General features: G+C 39.2%; 1 protein-coding gene and 1 long non-coding RNA gene across 14 annotated transcripts in view; one reads left to right on the top strand and one right to left on the bottom strand.

Annotated features, from left to right (window-relative positions):
• The window catches only part of LOC121069080, a 97777-nt gene extending 86044 nt beyond the window's left edge, over positions 1-11733 (bottom strand). For 7 of the 8 annotated variants that reach the window (XR_005819233.1, XR_005819230.1, XR_005819232.1 and 4 more), the window contains exons 1-3: positions 11622-11733; positions 7214-7304; positions 5669-5812 (exon numbers count right to left, since the gene is read on the bottom strand). This is a non-coding gene — a long non-coding RNA (uncharacterized LOC121069080). The remainder of the gene's footprint in view (positions 1-5668; positions 5813-7213; positions 7305-11621) is intronic. The other variant, XR_005819234.1, reaches the window with a different exon arrangement.
• Positions 1-12665, top strand: part of IL15 (interleukin 15) — a 64475-nt gene that overhangs the window by 18297 nt on the left and 33513 nt on the right. For 2 of the 6 annotated variants that reach the window (XM_040554813.1, XM_040554805.1), the window contains exon 1: positions 3337-3463. The exons of 1 other annotated variant lie outside the window; for it this stretch is intronic. The gene's annotated coding sequence lies outside the window, so the exon portion shown is untranslated. Of the gene's footprint in view, positions 1-3336; positions 3464-6780; positions 6851-11770; positions 11930-12665 lie in introns of those variants that run through there. 3 more of the 6 variants (XM_040554807.1, XM_040554804.1, XM_040554806.1) reach the window with 3 other exon arrangements.

The raw sequence follows: 12665 nt of genomic DNA, 5'->3' as shown, positions 1-12665 counted from the left end.
TGATGTAAGTTATTCACATTCTTCGTCACTTTGTCCACCATAAATGAAAGTTGCATAAATTAGAAGGGGATATTTTGCTTGTAGGACAGTATAATAATTATTTATGCTATAAATAAACACCTTGATATGGCTAGCAATATTTAGATGGCTATAAAATATCCCGTGTATAATTAGGAAGTGCACTTTTGTGTATTTAAGAAAACAAACGAAAAAAAGTTGAGGGACTACAGGTGGTATTGCCACCCTATTGCAGCATAATATATACTGACACTTGCATTATTTATATATATAACTACTGTAATGTTTAGGAACAGCTTTTATATTAATCTAGAAAAGTATATATTTTAAGTGCAGTGAGTTGGAACGATTAGGCACTCCCTAACTGTACCAGGAACTTGTGCTAGCTGGATAGCAGACCTGTACAACCTGGAAGGTACTGGAGTTGTACAGTTGGTGGGCAACATGAGAATCACCCAACATGAATTGTGGCCAGGGAAAATACTGACTGAAGCCAATCATCTTGCGGTCCTATAAATACTGGTCCTAAGTGAAGAGCCCCTTTGAGTTCTCCAGGACCACAGCAGGCTGTGACCTAGGATCTCCCCCTGAGGTGGGATGCTTCTCAGGGCAAGACTCCCCAGGGTTCAATGGTCAACCTCTGTATGCACTGATGTAGAAAAAAGTGAGGAGTTCACTTGAGGCCTGACATTAAAGGCAGAGGACGGTAAGTAATTCACCAAAAGAAAAAAAGTTCTTGAACGTGCAGCTGCATTTATAAATCCCCAATACTGTGTTGTACAGAAATACCTAATCCCTTGCCCTATAGAAACCCCCCTATCCCTTGCTATATAAAAACTGCTAATATCTTGTCGTAAGTCGTGTGAATCCTGCCATTTACAAATCTTTAACTAAGCCACTGTTTTGATTGTAGCAAACACTACTGAATTACTGTGTTAAATAGGCTAATGATTAACTGATGATTAAGTGCTACTAAAGTAAAAATCATACAGTCTAATTTAATTTGTGATTTACCATAAAGGAATTAATTAATCTTATATCGCTGATGCATCAGATCTGTGCAAATATTTCATCCACAACAAATCTTTATGACTACTTTTGAAGTAGTGAAGAAGAAGTGCCTAGTGCCCTTAATCACAGGACAGTCAAAATAAACGAGTATGTTACTTTGGTTTAAATACTCATGTAGGCTGGTGGTTTTGTTCCTCCAATGCTGGTACCTCCTTTTCACATGTATTTTTGTACTCTTACAGCAAGAATTGCAGCCAAGTCTGTACGTTAATTTTCTGTTTCAAACGTTGCCCAGGTTTCAACAGCTGCCAGTGGTGGTAGATTTCACCTCCCATGTCTGCCAAACTGCTTATAAAGTAATGTTAACCCTCTATACTGAGATATACTGAGACAGAAAACAAGGACCATGATACAGTGACCACATCGATGCAGTGTTGTGTGACAGAGACAAGGGTCTGGGAAGAACGTGAAATTGTGAGTTCTAATTTTTTGTCTTCTGTTAAAGTACTGTAAGATCCTTTGCAGTGGTAGTGACTCTGAATCAGATCCTATACATGAGCTAATCAGTGTGGCTGCATTTCATTTCACTGCCTTCTCTGCAGAATGGATGCTGGACCCAAGTGTTGTACCACAGGATACAGTGTGGACAGGACATGGACCTATTGGAACAAGTCCAGAGGAGGGCCACAAAGATGATCAAGGGGTTGGCTGGAGCATTGATCCTATAAAGACAGGCTGAGGGAGTTGGGGTTGTTCAGTCTGGAGAAAGCTCGGGGGAGACCTTACAGTGGCCTTTCAGTACCTAAAGGGGGCCTGCTAGAAGGCTGGGGAGGGACTCTTTGTCAGGGAGTGCAGTGATAGGACAAGGGGTAATAGCTTTAAACTAAAAAAAAAAGTAGGGTTAGATTAGATATGAGGAAGAAATTCTATACTCAGAGGGTGGTGAGGCACTGGAACAGGTTTCCCAGAGAAGCATTGGATGCCCCATCCCTGGAGGTGTTCAAGGCCAGGTTAATGGCGCTTTGAGCAAACAGGTCCAGTGTCCTTGGCCACAGCAGGGGGGTTGGAATTATATGATCTTTAAGGTCCCTTTCAAGCCAAATCTTTCTAAGATTCTATGATTCCATTTAGGTCCTTAAGTATGTCTTCTGAATCTGGCTGCAACAGAATGTCCTAGCACAGGAAACTAACTGTTATTGTTTACCAAGTTTTATAAATACTGTTCCTGAAAAAAATGTAATTTCCCTGAGAAACAGGAAGGAAAAGCCCAACTCTAGCTTATATTTTCTTCAGTTAGGTGATAGGTCCATTGCTAAAACTCTCTCATTTAGCCGCAGAATATTCTCACCACCTCACAGTGTGTTACACATACAGAATACTAACCAGCACCCAGAATAATGCAGAAGGGGACAAAAAGAAGATTGCACAGATGGGAAGTACCATTTTCACTGTTGCCTCTGGAGTGCATGACCTTTACATAGCTAAGTGATGGTGCCTGGAAACCTGAGAGCACTCTGAAAGCTACTAGGCCTCATCTTCAGAACTTTAACTTAAGTTTAATTCACAGTAGAAAGGCTTTTCCTTGTGAGGTGTCTATGTAGGACTTCAGGATTACAGCTGCCATGCCCTATGGCTATCATAGACACTAAACCCACACTTACCTTCATGGCTAAAATCCACATTTTTTTTTAGTTCTGTGCAATTCACAGAGTATTTTTTCAGCTCCTTTATAAGGATATACTTTTGATGTCACCTGTGCCTAGTACACCTCTCTGCCCTGTCATCTCGCAGCAAACTAGATCTTGCCCCTTTTAGAGATCTTTTCTGTCCTGCCAGCCTTTTTCCACGGCCATTCTCTTTCTTGCTGTTGCCTCAAAAGGCAACTTCTCTTTCCCTCCTGTGTAAAATACTGTTCAGGCTGCTGAGAAGAGGAGGAATTACACCAAAAAAGCTACAGTTTTTTGCTTCCAAATTAAGCAAGTCTTTGGAGTTCTGGTTGGGAGGATACACTTAAGCTACGAAGGTGGAGGGGACTGTGTAAAGATAAGGGCACAAACTGTGTGCTTCCTTCCCTATATGGAATTAGAGGTATCAGCGTAACTGTTGCTGCTCAGGACCGCAAGCAGCTGCTGTTCGTACTTGTCAGCTGTTTGCCTGCCTCCTAAATGGAGACATGTGCTTTTCCCCATGTTGTTCCCACCCTCCCTCTCCCTCCCCCCGCGTCTGAGTATTGCTCAGAAGTGGGCGAGAGAAATCCCTCTTTGTGGTGTGAGTAATTTCCACAGTGTATTATGTACAAATATAGTCCCAAATTATTATATAACAACTGAAAGTAAAAGAGAATGGAGAAGGGGGTGGAGCATTTGGTGCTGTCACTAGTGCAAACTTTATTCTAACTACTGTGCCAACTTGCTCCACAGCTTTTCCGAGGCTTGTGAGTATATTACAAATTTTAACATCCTCTTGCTTTTTTTCTTCCTTTCTTTAAAAGGATGAGGGAATTCGTACTGTTTGGTTTCCAATTATTTAACATTTCTTAAAATTGTCTTGTAATATTTGTTAGAAATGTAAAATATATACTTTAAGTATTATACTTAACCTCCTACCTAGCGCCTGTTTCACTGTTTCTGCTGTATGAGAGACATTAGCAAGCATGGAAAATTGGTGCTAGCCTGTGAGATTTTGTCATGGTTTTCTAACAAACTCACAAAGCAAAAATGAGGAGAAAACAAAGGCACTTCTGTAAGACTAGTGAACAAAGCAAGGACAAAGATAAAAGGCTGGGAGATAAGTTATTTACCATCTTACTGTATACCTTGAAAGAACATTAAATGTAGATAGGGAGCTGAAAATTGCAGTCAAGTGGAATCCTACTGAAAACGGTGATACAGACACAACAGCTGATAGTAGTACACTGGGGAGGCGTTAGTTAGTAAGCCAACTAAGTAAATGCATTCATGAGTCTGCTGTTAAAATAACTCCTTCTGCCTAATGAAATCAAAAGGAAGGAGGAAATGGACATTTGGAGAGGAACTTGTGAAGGACTATGTTTTTAAGACCTGCAAAATTACCTCTGTGAAACCCATCAATAGGAAATCCTCCTCAGTGTGCACAAACACAGTGATGATTTCTTCTGTATACAGCAAGTATATTTGTGCTACTTACCCTTAAAAGAGTTTGATATTGCAGAACAAGCTCCTGATTATAATTACTATAGCATGTTTTGCTATATTTTCCAAATAGTCAATAGCATAGCAATTCCTTTGCCCATTATGAATGTTTTTACTTCTATTTACATTTACCCATTAATTTGACATGTGCTAGACAAATGGAAAAATTTCACTCAACTATTTTATCTTGGAACAAGATACATAATTATAGATCAACTTAGTATAAACAAATTATACTTTTAAACAAATGTAGGCATCAAATTAAATCCTTTGGAGCCTATTGTACTGTTCTAAACTCTAAGAACGTGTATGACTTTATAGCCTATCACAATTACTTTAGCTCTGCAAACTCAATAAAGGTCACCTTTGCCAGCTCTTTGGAGTGTAAGATTCTGTATCCTACTGCCTTTAGAACTTTTTGAATTCCTTTGGGAAAAAAATATTATGGTCAGATCCATTCTAAGGCATTCCAGACCTTCACTGAAAATAGAGAGGGATTGCAGAGGACAGAGATACAAGCTGATGTGGAGTAATTAGGTAGTATGAATAATATAATGCTAGATTTGTTCTGAGGAGTGAAAAGTCCCATCTCACGTCAGCTTGCTTCAGAAAAATCCCAAAAATACAGAATCCCAAAATTGTGTATTTTAGTAAATGACAGCAGCTTTTCAGGTTGCTTTCTTAAAAACAACAATATTCTAACTATCAGGTCTTTTAGGACAAATTGGAATTATATTTAGGAGCTGTAGTATTCTGAGTCTCTTAATGTGGACAAGGCAAACCTAGCTTTTTTCTATTACAACTTTATGATATATTATCTCTAAAGATAATTTAACATTTTAAAGATAATGTTAACATTTTAACAAAGTTGTTCAATATCACTGTCATAGATACATTATAACCAGTGATGATGTTCTTTCCATTGTCCATCAGGACATGATAAAACATACTGTGCCTGAAAATAGAAATCCAAGGTGTTGTCATTAATCTGTATGTTTGAAAATTGCTCAGAAATGGAGAGGGGACGACTCTACTCTCTGTTATTTATTATCTGCTATTTATTACTCAGAGAAATGTATATGAGGCAGCATCTTAGTTTTTGTTAGTATTTCCCACACTCCTTTATTCTTTATTCTTTATTCTTTATTCTTTATTCTTTATTCTTTATTCTTTATTCTCATTCAGTCTAGATTTCTGATTCCCATTCTACAGACTTTTTTAGGACAGGACTCTGGGAATAAATATTGACATATTTGCAAACAAGTGACTGTTTTTCCCCACAAAGACCAAACCTTGGTAGAAAGGACTATTAGCAGGTCCTCATGGGAATATCTGCTCAAAAGTCCATTTTGAGCAGGAGTTCAAAGGGATAGAACTATATTGCAAGTCCCCAGTACCTAACACACAGATTATTCTTTCATAGGCAAAAGGACCTCCAATTCTGTATCATTAATCCCAGAACAATTTACCTTCTCACTGTTTCGGTGCCAAACAATGAACCTTAGCTGCTTGCATCCATTCTCGAAGGTTCCTCAGTACTGAAGGTTCTTCTGCTCTTGCTGGGTCAGTGCTGTTCCCAAGACTGGTCCTACAATACCATGCTTAGAATGAATCTGAAGGAAGAAATATTGCAGAAAGACATAATCTCATCTAAGCTGTCTGAATAGTTTCACTGTAAGCAGAGATCCCACCTACACAGGGCTGAGGGCTTTTAGATAATATTCTGCATATCTCTGTGAGAGGTCTGGGCTGAGAATTGTTCCACATCCTGTAGCTGATCAGTGCTATAGGTCTTGTTGTTCCCCATCCATCAGGGTTCATGTACAGATGGGGCTAGTTTTTTATACTGTGGTGACAGCACAAAGAATTCAGGCACCTCAGCAACAATACAAGATTTCTGTCTTCCATTCATAAATTAACGTACCAGTGTAAAATCAAGACACTGATTCTTTTTTTATTGAAGAAATTAGCGAAGAGCAACAAAAATATTTGGAAGCCAGTTATTTGCCAGCAGGAGATGTACTATATAATTAACTGTTGTTCTTGCTGATAGGTTATTATCAGCAGGTAACAAGCATTGTTACAAACCATCTTACAGTATTTCATGATATAACGGATGAGGTATGTCTATAATGGTAGCAAAGGGCAATCACTCAGACACTGTTTCTACTATAGCTGCTATAAATTAAAAACTATAGTTTAATAGCTTAACAATTAACTCTAGTGCTAATGCTCAAAAACTACCAGAAAAAGTCTATTTCCTGCCCACTGATGAACTGTTTTTAAAAGCCTGCATTATAAAAATACCTGTAGACTAGAAGGTTTGACCCTACGACAGTTAAAAATCTTATATCAAAGTTGCACAATTAATCCACTGATGACTAGAAATTATCATATATTTAAGGTGCCACTTTTAAATAAAAATACAAGTGAAACAAATTTGCTGGCTGCAATTTATTTTTGAGTAGAGGGATATTATGAATAGCTTAGCCAAAAATGGCTCCCACTGTACCTTTCCCTGGTTGCAGTCTCTGCTGGAAGTCTGAGAATGTCAAGTGCTTAGTAATTTTCTTCCCTACAGTTTTAAAAACAGATCTGGATGGTGTGGAGAAATTTGTTGTCTATGCTGGGACAAGGACTTGAACTCATTGGTAATTTCAGGTTATCATTTCCCACAAATCCTGTATGTGCAGATACAAAATACGACAATGCTGTTTTTGAGGTAATGGTCTTGCAAACAACTCATTCAGTAGAAAGCCCATTTTATGTAAAGGAATAAACAACACTGACAGGATTTCACTCCACATATTTTAAATGCCATATTAACAGTTAATATGCTGTTAACTATTAATAACATACTACCAATTCTGTATGCAACATGATGAAAAATCTCAGTGGCCTTCCTTGATACTGCTAGTTAAGAATTATAGCACCTATACCAGTGGTGCCTACTTGTACCTCTGGCAAGTGACAAAGTGTCATTGTTTTCATAGAAGGAGAAGTAGGAACCTTACCTGCCCTTCCAGGACTAGGGAGAGGTATTGCAGGAAAATGGAAATCTATGCTCCTGACATCTGAAAGTTGCAGCTGGTTATTGCCACCAACCTGCATGTAAGAAAAAAAAAGTATCAGCAGAAGAACACTTTCAAAAATAACTGTATCTGTCTGTATAAGCCCTATATCTCTCTCCTGAAGAGATTCTCTCTCCTGAATCTCACACGGCACATACGACACAGCTGAGTTATAAGAAGCAGACTGTGTGAGTTTATGAAAGGCCGATCCTGCCAAGCTAACCTGATCTCTTTCTATGTATGACAAAATGACCTGCTTAGTAAATGAGGAAAAGGTTATGGATGTTGTTTACCTGGAGTTTAGTAAGGCAGTTGATACTGTTTCTCACAGTATTCTGGAGAAACTGGCTGCTCATAGCTTGGAGAGGTATACAGTTTGCTGGGTGAAGAACTGTTTGGATGGCTGGGCTTAAAGAGTTGTCATGAATGGAGTTCAATCCAGTTGGTGGCTGGTCACCAGTGGCATTTCTCAGGGCTTAGTCTTAGGAACAGTTTTGTTTAATGTTTTTATCTGTGACCTGAATGAGGGTATTGAGTGCACCCTCAGTAAGTCTGCAGACGATACCATGTTAGGAGGTACGGCCGATCTGCTCGAGGGTAGAAGGCTTTGCAGAGGGATCTGGATATGTTAGATCGATGGGCCGAGTCCAGTTGCCTGATATTCAACAAGACTAAATGCCGGGTGCTGCACTTGGGTGCTGGTCAACAACTAGCTCAACATGAGCCAACAGTGTGCCCAGGTGGCCAAGAAGGCCAATGGCATCCCAGTCTGCATCAGAAATAGTGTGTCTGGCAAGACTGGAGATGTGATTGTCCACTTGTAAGCAGCACTGGTGAGACTGCACTTTGAGTACCATGTTCAGTTTTGGGCCCCTCACTACAAGAAGGACATTGAGCATGTCCAAGCATGTGCAGAGAAGAACAATAAAGCTGGTGAAGGACTAGAAAACAAGATTATGAGGAGCGACTGAGGGAACTATGTTTGTTTAGTCTGGAGAAGAAGAAGCTGAGGGGAGATCTCATCGCTCTTTACAACTTCCTGAAAGGAGGTTGAAGATTGGAGGGTGTCTGTCCATTTTCTCAGGTGACACGTGATAGAACACAAGGAAATGGTCTCAAGTTGTGCCAGGGCAGGTTTAGACTGGACAGTAGGAATAATTTCTTCACGGAGAGGATGGTCAAGCATTGAAACAGGTTGCAGTGGGAAGTGGTGGAGTCTCCTTCCCTGGAGGTATTTGAGATGCGTGGACATAGCACTAAGGGACGTGGTTCAGTGATGGGACTCAGTAGGTCAGGCTGATGGTTGGACTTGATAATCTTGAAGGTCTTTTCTAACCTAGATGATTCTATCATTCCATGAATGATGTATTCCCAGCTTGAATGTCATACTAGGCTGCATCAAACTTGATTTATTTTTTTTTTTTTTTGATGGACATCTGCATGCTTATTATAACAGAGTGCTTGTAATATTCTTTTTAAGAACACAGGAATGGGAGTCACAGTAATCTTTTGCAGGCTCATCTATCGTAGCCTGTGGTGGAAAACAGAAAGCATGGTTTGTCTCCTTGCTTGAGTGTACTTTGGTAATGCTGTAGTTGCTAGATGGAGTTTCCCTTTATGCTGCTTCTTGGCAGGGTAAATAGATCAAACAGTGTTTCATGCTCCTGAGGCTAGATGAGTTCTGATACTACAGCTACCGTAATTAACTGCACTCAGGGCTGCTACATGCAGCATAGATCACCAACGTGCAGCAAAGGGGATGAGATGGAAGGCAACACTGGGAGCCATCTGGGATTGCACTGCTCCCTGTCCTCAGTCAGCCTGGGGATTCCAGGAGTTGAGCTGGCCCTGCAATGACCAACACCAAACACTGGTGATGGCAAAAATCAAATGGATTGGGGTTTACATGCTGCCTGGGTGCTTACAGCTTTCTTTTTCTTGTTTTATTTATTTTTAATTCTTTTAAAATGATTTTTAAAAAGTGTATAGCCTAAGTCCCACTGTATCTTATAATACAGTAATTAATTGCATGGGAACAGAAAAATGTAATTGTACCCTGACTATAATATATATATATAATGAGAAAAATCAGATATTCTTCTTTTGTATGCCTCCATGTCTGATTTACTGCACATTCCTTGCAATGTGCTGTAAATGCAGAATAATTAATTTTAGCTTTTTTTTGCTCACCCTTTATGGCACTCAGCAGCACAGTATCAAGTGGCTTTTTGAATGTGAATTAGTTCATTTTCTCAAAAACCCCAAAGTAAGAGTTTTATTTTATAAATGGGAAAACAAAATAGATGAACCTAAAGATTTAGGGTCTGGTATGTGATACCTGGAGTTGATTTTTTTAAGAGATTGTTTAGCATGCCCTAGGATTCTCTATGTTTATATACAGCCCCAAGTGTGTTCTGTTGTAGCTGTGATAATTCAATGTTTTTTTGAATTAAGTTCTGTGGATGGCACTCATTTCTTCAAACTGTAGCCATCTGCACTGGAAAAAAACTCCATCTGAGCTAGCTGACTATAACGACTAGAAATATATGCCTGGGGAGCATGAGGCATCTCATCCTAAGGCCAGATACACAAAGCAACTTAAAATCAAGATTTTGTATAGGAAGGAACTCAGAAAATTGTTGGCACTTGTGAAAAATCTGGGTTAAAAAACTTGCCCAAATCACATGGAGATGGAGAGATGAAGTCAGGGACAGGACTCAGTTCTTTGGGGCTACATTCAACTGCTCTTGTCATCAAACCCATGCTTTTCTTCCTGTAATCTGACTCCTTTTGTACACATCTTTTTTCAAATGAAGACATTGATACAGTCTCTTTCAGGTGCTTGGTCTGTTCAGTAAACAGAATCCAATCTTTTCAGAAATCCTGTGAGGGAAAACAGAAATTGTTACATCATAGTGTAATTAAAGATTTAATACCTTTTTAAAGTTATGAACTCATGGGAAGGCAATGAGCAAAAGATTCGGTTTCAATTTCTGGAGAACAATATACTTTAGAGTTCATAAATCCTCCCACTTCATTTACAATGTGAGTAAGGACTCCTTCCTTTCACCTCCACCCTGCCTTAATTCTTATCTGTGCCTCCATTCAGTCATGTTACTCAAACTCCAGTGTTGCGTTACATGCAGCATCAATGATTTTTGTTCCTTTACCACATTGTTCCTGCAGGAAGCCTTTTTGTATACCAAAATTTCTGCTTGCCTCTCTGAAGCTCTGAGATAGAGTACATTGATTGTAAAAAGACTGCTGGAGACCAAATACTCAGTGCCAACAAATCTCTTCTGTAATTACATAAACTAAGCCACTCATGACTTGGCCAACTTTGTGCAGATTTTCTAAGCTGCCAAACTTGAACACATTACTAAAAAGCACAGCTTTAATTAAATCGTTATAAACATTTTCTTTAATATCAGAGAAAAAATGCACATTTCTGCTCATTTGTTTTTGGAAGTGACTGAATTAACTCTTGATGGGACTTAAAAGAAAATCACTAGCCTGAAGAAGTAGTTCAGCATAGGAAATTCCAGCTTTAACAATTTTGGCTTGATCAAAGAAAAAAACAACTGAAACAGTCTTACTGTTTGAGACCCAGTTGCAGAAGGCCCTGACAAAACTGTAGGCAACAGCCCGTTTACACAAACAGAAATATTTTAATTCAAGGCCTAATCTTGTATATTGTGCATTGGAAGAGGCATCTGCGGGTCATCTCTTCCAACCTCCCACCTAAAGCAGGGCTAACTTCAACATTAGAGCAGGTTGCTCCAAGGATACCTCAGAGCTTCCACAACTTCTCTAAGCAGCTTCCTTCACTGTGTAACTGCCCTCACTGTGATTTTTTTCCTCATATCCAGTCAGATTTCCTTTGCTGTGTATAAGGGGAAACTGTAGTTGTTTCCTTCAGTTCTTTCACTGTGCACCTCTGGGAACAGTTTAAGTCTATCTTCTCTATAATCTCTATTTACGTAGTGGAAAAAACAAACAAACAAACAATTAGATCCTTTCTTTCCCTTCTCTTCTCCACAATGCACAAACCCAAGTCCCTCAGGCTGTGTGTTCAACCCCCAAACCATTTTAGTGTCTGAGTTTTCAGTTTGTCAATCTCTCTTGTACAGTAGGGCCGAAGTTGCACCCAGAACTCCAGACACACAGCCTTTCTCATGTGGAGCACCACTCCAGAAACATCATGTTTGTGCCTTTCATCTTGACTTTCCATTAGATGCTGGGTAGTTTAAGTATCTTAACAGGATCAGATCTGCAACTGGGAGACATCTTCCTTTGTTTAAAGACAGCTTCATCCAATTCCTTGATCAGGCATCTTGTAGCAGGTACTCACCATCATGTCTGCATGTTGAGTTCCTTCTCTTGTCAGGTCTCACCCTCCTTGTACATCACAGCTCCTTGTCCTTGATCCATTCCTATGCACAGTATACTGTAAGCCCTTTGCTCTTCTCTGCTCATCTTTCCTTACGAGCCTATATCCAGTCATTGCAGCACTCTGGTGATGTGAGCTGTTCCACTACATCTCCTTCATGCCAGCAAGGCCATCATCCTGTGGCTGCGTGTGGATGTCCAGTTCCTCCTGGTTCTTTCCCAAGGCTGCATGCAGAAGTGTACAGGTACTTCAGGTGATCTCTTGACTGCCCTGTTTACACAAGTGGAGTTTAAGAGCCTTCCTCATCACTCTGTCCCATAAATTCCCAGTCTGGAAAAGCTTAAATCAAATTTAAATCTCAGGAACTAAGTTCAATTACGAGACAAATGAGCATAAAATCAGATTTTGTTATTTCACAGGCTATTTGTACAATATGGAAAACAGTACTAAAAGAGTAGCTTTGGAGACATTTTCTTGCAGATTATGTTGGGACTGCTTTTATCAAAAATACAAATACTAATGTCCAGATAAATTGTACTTTCAAAGTATCTTCATCCTTTTCTGCTGTATGCCTGTGAATTCAAAATCCATTGTCTGAACAACAGAAATTACTCATTTCTCTAACACCAATACCTGCAAGACTTGAAAGTGAATCTAGAAAAAAGAAAGTTCTAAAAGAGAAGGAAAATGTTCTAGTAAATTTTGTTTTGTCTGTAAAAAAGGTAATAAAAAGGCAAATGAGCTAATTCACTGCCATGATACCTACTACAAAAACACTGTTTAAAAGAAGGTGCATAGTGGATTGCTGCTGACCTGCTCTTGTTTCCATATGGTTTGCTTCATTTATTCTCTTACAATTCACCATATAAAATAAGGAGAATGAAAGTAAAATTGCATAGCTAGGCTGTATTGTATCTACATAAAAGGCAACAATTAAAAGCAATTGTCATGCTGTACTGAAGTAATCAGGGGAGCTCTTCCAGCCTTTTATAAAACATAGAATTA

The sequence above is a fragment of the Cygnus olor genome, chromosome 4 (genome assembly GCF_009769625.2).
Source record: "Cygnus olor isolate bCygOlo1 chromosome 4, bCygOlo1.pri.v2, whole genome shotgun sequence".
Taxonomy (NCBI): Eukaryota; Metazoa; Chordata; class Aves; order Anseriformes; family Anatidae; genus Cygnus; species Cygnus olor.
The sequence above is the reverse complement of the archived record's forward strand: the minus strand, read 5'-3'. Positions and strand labels throughout refer to the sequence as shown.